A 14139-nucleotide genomic window follows, 5' to 3' on the forward strand; every position below is an offset into this window, starting at 1 on the left:
AGCCAGGCTTTCCCACCTTCTCCACATTCTCTGGAGGATATGAGGCTCTATTACTGTGGAAGAAAAGGGACAAGGCTTTAAGCCTCCTAGAATGTTTTGTAGGAATAGAATAAACCTGGCTAAGGCTCCAAAGTTTCAAGAAATAGGTTTTATTTTCTATGGACATAGGGCTCAACCAAGTAGCCTCTGAAAATCTGAGCCCTGAACAAAAGGCGATTTGACTTTCATAGACTGTATTACATGCTAGAGATAAGGTAAGCTTAATATGGCAACCAGCAATATTAAAGGAAAATCTGTTGGTAGTATAAGGTGCGAAGTGGGTTGCAGAAGCAGATAAGCTGTTAGGGGAGGGTCCCATCCCAGGTATTTTATCTCACCTGCCTGCAGTTTCACCCATTCCTGAAGGTCAGGAGGGGGTTGGGGATTTTCCACAGAGAAGGCAGCTGAGCCAGAAGAAGGGGGGGAGACACCTGCCTACTTTAAAGCCTGCTTGATACACTGTATGATGGTGGGTGGGGGATTATTGGCCTGAACATCATCAGAAATGTGATTTAAAACAAAACAAACAACTTCACAGGGTGTGCACATGCAAGTTTACTTCACATTTTCAGGCACATTCTGAAAATTGGACACTTGCCAAAATTTACAGAAAATTGTATTAAATATATATGTACGTATTAAAAGATGGATTTGGTAACATAGAAAAACTTTTCTGTTTGAATGTCATATAAAGCATAGCACTTCATATAAAAGATGTAATAGCTGTTCTGAGAGTTACTTATTGTGAAGAAGGAAGAGGGAAACCCAGGCAAACCCACGATGGTCCCTGCACGCCCTCTGTTGGTCAAAATCACCTCCTGCAGCCCAGCATTCTGTTTCCTGCAGGGGAGGTTTGTGTCTGGGCTCACACTGACTTCCTCTCACTGTGCCTCCTGCACAGTAATAGGTGTCCGAGTCCTTGGTGCTCAGGCTGTTCAGCTTTAAATAAACTTCATTCTTGGAGGTGTCCCTGGAGATGCTGAGTCGGGACTGAAGAGCTGGGTTCTTGTATGTATCTCCATCATAATAAATGGTACCAACCCACTCCAGCCCTTTTCCTGGAGCCTGGCGAATCCAGCTTACAGCATTGTCAGTTAAAGAGAATCCAGAAGTAGTGCAGGTGAGGGACAGGGTCTGCGATGGCTTCACCAGTCCAGGTCCTGACTCCCGCAACTGTACTTGAGACAGGACACCTGGGAACAAGGAGAACCACAGTGAGTCATGTTCTCATTTCCATCACCCCATTACCTTCATATCTGAGTCCCTGAGACACACACATCTGGGAGCTGCCACCAGAAGGAAGAAGAACCACAAGGGTTGCATGTTCATGTTGATGAAGTCTGTGATCCCCTGGGAATCTTATCCAGACAGAGGAGGAACCTGAATTTAAGTAAATGTGGACTTTGTTTTCATCTTGTTTCTGACATTGTGATTTGCATTTGGGAGGTGACTGTGTATGTAAAATGAGAGCAGATGAGGGGTGGTCCTTTTATTAGAGCACCTGGGAGGAGGATGCTGGCTGAGGCCTGGCAGCACACAGTCCTCTCTCTGGGACCCCCTCACTGCTCCCTTGTTCCTTTACGTTCAGGAATGAATAGGGTTAAATGAGGAGAAAGAAGGTATCAAGGGTCAATAATGATATTGGGAATGTCACAATGTTCTTACTCCCAATGACATACATTTATATGTACACACACATGCATACATGAGCATATTTGTACATGTGCTTACACACATTTATATTCAATATATATGTAATATATAATAAAAAATGTGATTATATAACCTGTGAGTATTGGTTATCAGTGGAGGGAAGGGTGATTGATGACACTGTCTCCAGTTTGTTGATACTGTTTTTCAATTGTAATTTTTTTTTGCATATGCAGGCTCTGGGAATCAAACTCAGGTTTCCAGCATGGAGGGCAAGAATTTTACCATGGAACTCTCCTTGCACCTCCCCTTCAGTTGTAACTTTATATGTGAATATTTAGCATGTTGTCAGTGCTTTCTGCCAATCTATCATGGGCATCAGAAAGAACCTGTGTGTTCCCACACCTCTCATAACCATCACTGCCAAAAATCTAGTTGTCCTGGTGCTGCCCTGAAATGTCACACCTCATGGGGTTGATCAAAACCACTTACTTTTTATTCCTTCACCTGAACATTGACCGATTGATGCACTTATCTCCACATAAGTCTGTGCAATTTATCATCTCTTAAATATAGATTAAAAGCAAAATGGAAATTTCCTATTCATTAATATTAGGTAATATATGAAAAGATATTACTCTCTTGCCTGGTTCATAGTTTCTTATGCAGCAACATGAGATGGAATGGACATGGCTTGGATGTGAAAATCACCAATGATTTGGCAAGATTTAGGGACAAAGGAGACCATCATAAGTTATGTGCTAAAATTAGGATCTAATGCATGAGACATTTAGAATTTCCCTGGATACAGATGATATGATGGGAGGTCCAGCAAGAAAATGAAATTGAAATGTATAGTGAATTTGATCATTGTGAGCACACTGCACTGAAGGGAAAAATACACCATTCATGGGTACATCTTTTTCTTTTTCCATATTTTGTGCCTTGACTATAATTTTGGGATTTGGTTATATTAATTCATGTGGATGACCTTTTGTACATATTGTTTGTTTCATGTAGCATTTAAGCTTTTATTTACTGATGACAAAATATTCACATTGATTATCAGCATACATTGAAATGGCCATTTGAATTTTCACATGAGTCCTCAGAGGACAGAATTTAGGGTTTTATTCATTTGGGGAGTGAGGATGTCCCTTCAGCATTTCCCAGAAGCCTGTAGAAGCCAATGCCTGAGCCACAGCCTGATCGCCAGGTAAGGGGGCTGAGCTTTGGGATTGAGAAGAGAGTATCCACATCATCCATTGTCAGGGAACAAAAGGGCAAAGGGAGATGTGATAAGAACAATTAGGGGAAAGAAAATGGATGATCAGACAAATAGACAATCAGATAGGCCTAGGTATGAAGTACACACTTTTGTATGAGTAAGAGTGCAAGTTGAAGTTTGCTAAAATCTGAAACCTGTAATAGCTTATCACTTGGTACTCATATAAGTCAGAAAGGTTGTCCCAATGCATAATCTTACTCCATTATCTTCCTCCCATCTCAACGTAAATAACTCACCAGGTTACCTTGAGCTACTCAGAATTCTCAACTGGGAAATTTATGTTTTATAAAGCAGACCTGGCTGATTTTGCCTGTGACTGTGCTTCCACGTATTGCAGCAAATGTTTTCTAATTCAGGGTATCAGTGATAGGAACAGAAACATCACTTTAGAAATATTCTCTGGTAAAACCATTCACTCGAGAGTAAACCCCAGACCTTGCAAGACACCAGCCCTTAACACCGCCCTGCCCTGCTCTTCAGGCTGATCCTTGTGCTCAGGGGTCATGAGCATCCCCTGCCACCACCCCATGGGGAGGTTTATGTCTGGGTTAGCACTGCCGTCTCCTCACTGTGCCTCTCATACAGTAATCCATGGATTCCCCAGGTGTCATGGTGGTCATTTGCAGATTCAGCTGACCCTTGGCATTGTTCCTGAGCTGGGGAACCTACCCTTCACAGAGCCTGCATAGTACATGTAACCTCAACAACCACTTACAATAGACCCTCTCCACCCCCTTCCCTGGTTCTGCCTGACCAAGGGCATGTCAATAAGAGTAAAACCCAAGGCAGCACAGTAGTGCTGCAGAAAATATCTGAGCTGTCCCATGTTGTCCCCAGAATCCACCAGCTGCATGTCATACAAAACACCTGAAAACAGGCACTAGAATTTGATGGATACATACACACATGCACACACACACACATAAACACAGATACACACACATGTGCACACACATATATTCACACTGCATTACCTCTTTCTCAATAATATTACAATGGAACATTGGCAAAAGAAAAGCTCAGCTCAGCACATAATTTATGCTGCCTTATCTTCCTCACACTGAGTTCAGAATGTGGAGAATGCAGACACAGGGGAGGTGGCTTCTTTACCAGAGCTGTGGGGACTGAGACTGTGATTGTTTCCTGGGCCAGAGGGAGGAGTCCATGTGAATGTCCCTCTCCTCATAAGGTACATCAGCTCCTCCCTCTATCATAATCTGCCTCGGAGCCACTCAGTCTCTGTATAGGAGTTCTCTGTGAGCAGTCAGTGAGAAGTCATCAGATGTTGAGTTCTGGGAGAGTTTCAATCACAAAAATATTGTAATGCTTTCTCTTCATATCACTTCCAAAGGAACAGCTCTTACAGAGCGCATTTTCTAATTGATGCTCATACTGACCAGCTTCCTACTGAGAACACGTCCTTGGCGAGGGATCTGATGATCTTAGTCCAAAGGATGAGAACACACCCTCCCAATAAACCCCATAGTGGATTATGGCTAATTAATTTTTTAAATGGCACCGTAGTATATTCTTAGAGCATACCTAGTACAAGCTAAAAAACTGTGGCAGCCATAGATTTGGCAGGGTTTACATTAGCTAGACAGTTTGGACTTTCAACCAGTTCATAAGTTTACAAGAACTTGTCATGTATATTGGAATACACACACAGAGACACATTTCACAACAATATAACAATATAACATATGCTATCTCAACCTATTTATATCAACTTTGGTTCTCATGTGGTAGAAGTCAATTAGACTGATTGGTTAATTTGGCTTACAAAGTTAACATTCCAAAAGGACAAAACATTTTCAAAAATTTTAATGAAATGTTTAAGAAGTCATGCTTCAGCATGAGGAAAGAAAAACAATAAAAATGTCTCTCTAAATGGCAAGACTTAGCAAAAAGATTTGAATCCATAAACAGTCTTCACAAAAAACGGTCACCCAAAGTACTCCTCTAGGGGTCTTCAGGCATGATCAATAAATTATCAGGTCTCTTCAGGGAAAGTATGTTAATGTGATTTTAATGGTTATTATTAAACACACTTAAAATAAAAAATATATACACAATAAGTCATAGTAACTTTTAAAAATTCTCTAAAATCCCAAGTTCTAAAACTATACAAAATCTTACAGCCAAAATTCAAAAAAGAACTATAAAAACAATCTTAGAACAAAGTCTTTTAAAAAGTTTTGGTTAACTCAAATATCTTCCCTCTCTGTCCCTGTGATCTGTGTGATACATTTGGTACCTGGCACAGTGGGCCAAACCAGGTGATGTCAGAAGTGTTTGCAGATAAGGAAAGTTTGTAAGTAATGTCTTTTGTTATTACAGAGTGGGAGGGAGGAATGGGCAGCAGCTTTTAAACTAGGTTGATTTCCCTTGGGTTTAGTTGAAGAGTTGTGTACACAAAGTGTACATTCTCTGTATCTGTGATGTGTGTAAAATGGGAATATGTGACTTTCCTTTGTCAGGACTCCAGTCTTGATAAAGCTTCAGGGTAATGTTTCTGGCAGCTTTGACATCTTGCTTTGGTCATGTGTGTTCTGGATAATAGCTAATTAGATGACAGCACATGATTTTCTCTGCTAAAAGGTCCTTTGTGTTTAAGAAAAAAATTGCAGATGAATTCAGAAGCCGGGATTAGTTTATAATTGTTTTAAATAAGGCCTTGCTTTCTGCCATGAGATTCTCATTGTCACATTCAGCCAGGACCTGGTCATATTCACTCAGAGCAACCAAGAAAATAATAGAAGTGACACTTTCAAAGCAATGACCCCATTTACACCTTTTAGACCACTGGCCATTAATGTCTCCAACCTGAAATATGATGTTTTCTAAATCAAAAGGATACTCGATGATGCCAGTGGTGGCATTTCGGCACAAACCATGTCTTATGCATATGCACAGATGATGGCATGGCAGTTGGGTCAATATCAGTCAGTTAATATTTCGCAGAATTTGATAGCTGGTATTCCCTCCTCTGTTTGTAACACTCCTGGATTCTAGGATCCTGCCAGAGCTGCTTCATGCCCTCTACCTGGTTCCTGGATAATGCAGAAACCTTGTTTATTTTCTACTTCTCAGATTATCTGGGCGTTTTCATGAGCTATCCATAGTGGAGCATCCTCCAAAAGGGCTGCTCACAGCCAAACCACTCAGCGTCAGCCATCCTGGTTGCTTAGCTTGGTGCAGAGAGCTTCAGAGGGCCCAGGGTCTATGTCATCCCTGCAACCAATTTCCCCAGTGTTCACCATTTAGTGATTTATAGAGACTCCCTGGAACCATTACCCATACTTATAAAATTTTACTTTTTTTGTAATACTTTAATTTTTAAAATATTTTTATTGACAAATCTTCACAAACATACAGTCCATACATGGTATACAATCAGTGGTTCACAAATCATGACATAGTTGTATATTCTTTGCCGTAATCATTTTTTAATGAAATGTAATCACATACAGTCAGAAACATTCTTACCATATGATCATCTTATTCTTGTTATATAAACAATAGCTCACAAAATCATCACATAGCTCTATATTCATGATCATTTCTTAGAACATTTGCATCAATTCAGAAAAAGAAATAAAAAGAAAACAGAAAAAACTCATACATACCATACCCATTACCCCTCTCTTTCATTGATCACTAGTATTTCAATCTACTAAATTTATTTTAACATTTGTTCCCCGTATTATTTATTTATTATTAATTCATATGCTCTACTTACCTGTTGATAAGGTACATAAAAGGAGCATCACATGTAAGGTTTTCACAACCACACAGTCACATTTTGAAAGCTGTATCATTATACAATCATCTTCAAGAAACATGGCTACTTGAGCACAGCTCTAGATTTTCAGGCAGTTGCCTCCAGCCTCTCTATTACACTTTAACTAAACAGGTGATATCTATTTAATGTGTAAGAATAATCTCCAGGATAACCTCTCAAATCTGCTTGAAATCTCTCAACCTTAGACAGTTTATTTTGTCTCATTTCACTCTTCCCCCTTTTCATCAAGAAGGTTTACTTAATCCCTTGATGTTAAGTCCCAGCTCATTCTAGGATTTCTGTCCCATGTTCCCAAGAAGATCCACACCCTGGAGTCATGTCCCATGTAGGGGGGGGCACTCAGTTTGTTATTCATGTTGGTTGAGAGAGAGAGATATAGTTGAATTTTGAAATATCACTGGGGGCCAGTTATTTGGTTCCTTCTCCACCTTGTTGATATCATTCCTCATCTTTAACATCTTGTATGAAATTGTAGCTAGTTATCAGTGTTGATAGATGTTTCCCTTACTACAATTAGGGTTTTATCCACTGTGGGATCCATAAAGGAAGTCTGTGTGCTCTCATATCCCACCACCAAAGTTGCCCACCACCATCTGCCCTCACTCTGCACTGACATGTCACACCTGTGCAAGGGAAGGAAACCAACACCACTTATCTATGGTTTCCTTGCCTGAACATGACTTGTTTTGATCCGAACTTGGCGGAAAATGTCTTTCTAACTTATCATATTATGAATGCAATTGAAAGCACAATATTGCAACCTAGTTACTCAATAATATCGGTTAAAATTAATAATAAATATGCCAAGAAATTTATATCTAGTCCACTTTAATGTTGCTGAGGCAGCAAATTGAGGTGAAGAGAATATTGCTGAAAACTGAAGTCACTGATGATTGCTGCAGTATATATGGGTAAATGAGAACATCCTTAGAAATATTCCAAGGTTAGAACTTTGTACATGAGGCATTCAAAAAGTCCATGGATAGAGGGGCTCTGGGGCAGGGAGTGGTGTTTCAGATAGCAGGCAGGAAAATGAAATCCACATGTTGAATGAATTTATCATGGTGAGATCACTGTGTTAAGGTTCAAAGTGCATTTTTCATGGTAACATATATTCACATCTGTTTTTTTGGGCATTGATTGTGAGATTGTAATTTGGTTGCCTTAAATCATGTGGATGAACTGCCTTTTATATCTTTTGTTTCATGTAACTTTATACCTTTCATTTATGAGACATAATATTCATATCCCATTTTGTCCCAACACCATTACCTGCATAGGCACAAATGACTATTTGCATTTTCTATGTGAGTCCACATTCAGAAAACAGAGTTAAGATCCCAATCAGTGGTGAGAGAGAATATCACCTCAGCATTTCCCAGGTGTGGGCATGAGCCACATGCAGCACTGCAACCTGATCTCCCAGTAAAGAACCTGAGATTTAGAAATCAGAGCACAAGACTTACATCATCCATAATCATGAAGAAGAAGAAGGAAATGAGATAAAAATGACTCTGTGAAATAAAATGTATAATGAGACAGCTAGATAATAAGAGCAGTGCTAAGGGTGCATGGGTGGTTCAGTGGTAGAATGCTCACCTTTCATGTGGGAGACCTGGGTTGGATTTCCAGACCATGAACCCCATGCCCCCCCCCCAAAAAAAAGATCAGTGCTGAGATTGATGTACACCCTTCTGTGCTTGTAGGAGCAGAGTTTGAAATTCATGAAAATCTACACACTGGAATAACCATTCTCTTGATTGAAAATGTGAATCCCAAAGATTACATTAAGGGAATGTTATTGGCTAATTTGCCTTCTATCTCAAAGCGAAATAATCACCAGGTTGCCTTCAGCTCTTCAGTATCCTGAATGAGGAAAATACTATCAGAGTCATTTCCATTTTCAAAAAGGGCAATTGGCTATTTTTGCACATGATTGGGCTGCACTCATTGAACCAAAACTTTTCTAATTCATGACATCAGTTTTAGGCACAGAGAAAGAAATTTAGAGATGCTCCCTGATGAAACAGCTGGGGGAAAGCCCCAGAATATTTGTTAATATGAAATGCACACAAATTAGTTGGTCGTCTGTGATGGATTTTTTTCACTTACCATAATGTTCTCAAGGGACATTAATGTAGTATCAAGTATCAATAATTCATTTTACTTTTATTTTTCAATATATTATCTTGCTATATACATACAACTCAAAATTTCTCACTTCACCCACTTTCATATGTACAGCTGGGTAATATTAATCTCAATTTTGTGCTACAATCATCCCCAAACATTGCCAAAATGCGTTCATCTTGAACACAATATTGTAACTATTAAGTGTCACCTCCAAGTCGGACCCTGAGTCTGTAACCTCTGATGACTTCCTGTGTCTGTGCATTTGGTTTTACTAGTCACTTAGTATAAGTAATATCACAGCAAATATTTACCTTTTGTGTTTTACTTGTGTAACTCAACAACACATTCCATGATTCATCTGTGTTGCATCATGCACCCAAACTCCATCCCTTTATACAGCTGAATAATAATCTTTCTTGGATGTATGTCATATTTACATATCCATTCATCAGCTGGACACTTAGATAGCTTTCACCCATTGGCTATTGTGTAAAACACTGTGATGAATTTTTGTATACAAATGTGTTTAAATCTCAGTTTTCAACATTTTTGTGTATATGCAAATCAGTGGAATTTCAGGGTTATATGGTAATATTACATTTAAGCATTTGAAGAACTGCAGTTTTTTTCTGAAGGGGTTTGCTCATTTATGATCCCCATCAGCAGTGTGAGAAGCTTTCTGCTTATCAATATTCTCACAATATTGTTGATACCCTGATGTTTTTTATTCTAGCCATTGTAATTGATGTGAAGTGCATCACATTATAGTTTTGTTTTATATTTCTCCGATGATAATATCTGTGACACTATTATTCAGGTACTTACTAACCATTTGTATATATTCTTTGTGTTGTATTCTTTGTGTGCTGTTTTATTATTGGTGAAATAAGTTATTGACATATTCTGAATACAACACTTGTATTATCAAGTCATTTGCAAATGTTTGTGCTTATTGGATGTGTAGTTCCTTCACACTCTTAGTGGTGAATCCCTTGAATCAGAAAATAATTATTTTGATGTGTCAAATTTATCTATCTTCTTTTTTTGGTCAATGAAATTTTATTTTCAAGTATAAGTATCCTTTGATAAGTTGATTGTCCAAAAACATGCCGCATTCTTTCTTCTAAAAGATAAATATATTTTGCTGCTGCATTTGAGTCTATGAATGACTTTGAGATAATTTTTCTGAATAGTGTTAAGGTTCTAAATGCATTCTTTCTTATATGGCTTTACATTTATTCCAGCATAATTTGTTGAAAGCTATTATGTATCTATTGAAAGACTTTGAAACCCTTACAAAATAAGTTTATCATAGATGCATTTATTTCTTAAATTTAATCTTTATTTAATCCTTATGTTTATCTTTTTGGCTGCAATATATTTTCTTCACCATTAAATTCTAGAAGGTTTTGCAAACAGGATGTATGAGATATTCTACTGTGTATTTCCCATATATTTTTATTTCTGTGTCTTTGCATCAATGTGATTTTGAATCAGATTGTAAAAATAAATAATCTGGAAATATTGTAAGATTGTATTGAAATTGTAGATTACTTGGGATTAGTATTATCTTAATGTAAAATATTCTGATACATGAACATTATGTAATTTGCTATTCATTTAAATCATGGCTGGGGATGGGGTGCAAGGCTAGTTCAGTTGATGCATTCTCCCCTGAATGTGGGACACCTGGGTTTGATTCCCAGCCCACGGATTTCCCAAACAAATAGGAAAACAAATGAATGAAAATCAAACAAAAAAACAAAAATTCAACACATGGTGCTGCAAAAGAAGACACTCAAGAGAAAGAATGAAATGTGATCCCAACCATACAACATACAAAGAAAAACAAAATCATGACTGGGTTTTTTGAATAACCTACTTTATCTGTCAATGCATAAATGTAGCACTTTTATTAAATGTATTCCTACCTGTTGATTATTTTTCTTTGATGCTGTTTTAAATTGAAGTATTTGATTTTAGTTTTGGGGGATCATTATCATTGTATTGAAACAATTGATATTTGCACTTGATCTCATTTCCTGTAAACTTCCTTGGCAAACTTACTTGTTTGCATTGTTGTAGATGTTTGAGCATTTTCTGTAAACAAAATATCATGTAAATTTAGAGGGTAACTTTATTTCTTTCCAATGTGCATTTATTATATTTATGATCTTGGCTAATATCACTGCTATAGTCTTTAGTACAATGTTGTAGAGAAGTGACCACAAGAGTCATCCCTCTCTTGTTACTGATCTTAGGGAAAAACAATCCTGTTTTTTAGAAATAAGTATGATATTAGCTGTCAATTTGTTGTAAATGCCTGTGTTAGCAAGAATTATGTAGGAAAACAGAAACAATGGGCAATTTGTATAAATATGAAATTTATAAAGCTGTCTCACACAACTAAGGGAGTAGAAGAGTCCAAAATCTGTGGTGCATGCTTCGAAGTAGACAGCTCTGATAAAGTGTCTGGATGAACTCTCCAGGATGGGCTCAATGAATGAAGAAGTGAAAAAAATCTCTCTTCTCCCTCAAAAGCTTTCAATTGATTGGATTATCTTATTGGTGGGAGACATGCATTAGTTGATTGCAGTTGTAATCAACTACAGTTGCAATCAACTGACTGATGATTTAGTACACCAGAGTTACAGTTGATCAACCAGCCACAAAACATCCTTGCAACAATGGTCTGACCACTGCCTACCTGCCAAAAAAATAGAGCATAATCACTGGGCAAGCTGACACCAGAACATAATTATCACAGTTCAACCCTTTTCAAATTGACAGCTATGCATATCACCTCGAAACAGAATTAATTTTCAAATAGAACACACATCTGACATATGTTTGACCTAACAATCATCAACTGCCTGTGTACAACAGAAAATGCACTATGTCTCTTCAGAATAGGGTGCAAGTCCTAAGGGAACATTCACTCTTAAATTCCATGGCTTATGATTTAAATAGTGTAACATGAACAATGCAAGTTATGTCATATAATAAGAGGAAAACAAGAAATTTGCTAATGTAAAATGCATACATACTCAAAACAAAGCAGAGAGGAAATATTCACATATTCACAGATCTCATGTCTGTAACTGGTCACATGATCACAGTTCATATTCACCACTGCATTCCTCTGCTCCACATTCCATTTTCCCTTTACCCTCAGGGAACAGCTCAGCATGCTGTGGTTCTTTGCCAGGGGAAATTTACCCAAATCTTCATTCCTAAACTTTCTAGGCCATTGATAGTCCTGCATGGATTGGGTTGTTGCAGTTTTCCATTAGATTTAATCACATGGCACGGAAGTAAAAACAGATGCCCTAGGGGACCTTCTATATTCCAGTAAATCTCTTCTTTACATCCATTATGTGTTTGTAGTCATATTTCGCCCTGGTAGTCAGGCTCAATCACCCCAGACTGAATAGTAATCCCCTTGGCTGATTCAGTGTCATGAGAATACTAAAGGGGCCATTTGGCAGTCTTGGCTTCTGATTCAATGGAATCATTATTATGTCTCCTCATAGGAGCACCCAACCTTTTGGAACAAATACCTGGATACCATCAGAGCTTAAGGTTTCAGGGACAAGAAACAAAATTTTTCTTAATTGATCATATGGGGTTATAGTCAGTGCCACTCTTATTTCCACCACTTGATTCCTGGACTTGTATATGTTGGCAATGAGAGTTGCAGCAGCAGACAGTGGATGCTGATTCAGGCTATACGCAGCATCAAGGAGAACATTTCCAAAGCCCTGCAAGGTTTGATACATAATTGCAATTGTAAATGGGAATTCAAAAGGCCATTCCAACATTCTATCAACCCAGCTGCCTGTGAGTGATGGGAAACATGGTAAGAACAGAGAATTCCATGATCACGTGCCATTCCTACACTTCCTTTGTTGTGAAGTGGATTACTTGGTCCAAAGCAATGTGATATGGAAGAACATGATGGTGGAAAAGGCATTCCATATATCCATGGAAATCAGTTTTTGCAGAATTAGTCTTTGCAAAGAAGTGAAGCCCATGTCCAGAGCATGGTTCTATTCAAATTAGAACAAATCACTGCCCCTGACATGATGGAAGTGGTCCAATGTCATTAATCTGCCACCAGGTACAAGCTGATCACCTTGGAGAATAGCACCATTTAGGGGATTAGGTATGGGTTTCTTCTTCTGTCAGATAGGGCCCTCAGCAGTGGCTGCAGCCAGGTCAGCCTTTGTGAGTGGAAGTCCATGTTGGTGAGCCCATGAATAACCTCTATTCCTACCACCATGCCCACTTTGTTAATGAGCCCATTCGAAAAAGGCAAGCATGACTGAAAAAAAGAGGATAAAGTGAATCCACAAGACAGGTCATCTCATGCACATGAATATTAAAACCTTTCTCTGCTGAAATCACTCTGTGGTGAGCAAACATATGTGGCAGAAATATGTTCACGTTCTTTGCTCACTTAGAATGGTCTATCCACATAACTCTTCCACAGACTGCTTTTTCACCAATTTTTCAATCATGCTCCTTCTGGTTCCCTGACCATCCAGCCATACCATTAACAACAGTCTGTGAGTCAGTATACAAATGTACTTCTTCATTTCCTTCCAAGGAAAATGAACAACCATATGCACTGCTCAAATTTCTGCCCACTAGAAGAAATTCCCCTGACTACTTACTCACTTTAAGGATGCCCCAGAATGAGATTGTAGTACAACAGCTGTCAAATTATGTGTGGTCACTGCATATCCTATAGAATTATCTACAAATCAGGCCCATATTTTTTTCCTCAGTTCATTCACTGTAAGAAACTCCACAAGAAGCCACAGCTCTGTTCAGGGGAGCAGTAGGTAATGTAGCAGGTGTAGGGGACATAAGCATTTGGGCCACTACCTTGTATTACTTACTTGCGCCTTCAGGACATACACAAGCCCTATTTTTAAAATACTGTTTCGATTTTAAGATGGAGTGCGGTTCTGTATGCCCAACTTTATGGCTTGGTGGGTCAAACATCACTGAGGACATGATAAGTAACTTATGTCCCTTGGTAGGTAACTGGATGGCTCATTGCTAAGTGTTCAGTCTCTACTAGAGCCCAGTAGCAGGCCAAAAGCTGTTTCTCAAAAGGAGAGTAGTTATCTCCATTGGGTAGAAAACTTTGCTCCAAAATTCTAAGGTTCTGTCTTCTGATTCCCCTCTAGGGCCCTGTCAAAGGCTCCAGATAACA

At 38.6% G+C, this 14139-nt stretch overlaps 1 pseudogene; it reads right to left on the minus strand.

Moving 5' to 3' along the window:
* Nucleotides 1-5345: 5345 nt before the first annotated feature.
* Nucleotides 5346-6014, minus strand: LOC143677356 (guanine nucleotide-binding protein subunit alpha-14 pseudogene; annotated as a pseudogene).
* Nucleotides 6015-14139: the final 8125 nt, after the last annotated feature.

Source organism: Tamandua tetradactyla, chromosome 3 (assembly GCF_023851605.1).
Source record: "Tamandua tetradactyla isolate mTamTet1 chromosome 3, mTamTet1.pri, whole genome shotgun sequence".
Taxonomy (NCBI): Eukaryota; Metazoa; Chordata; class Mammalia; order Pilosa; family Myrmecophagidae; genus Tamandua; species Tamandua tetradactyla.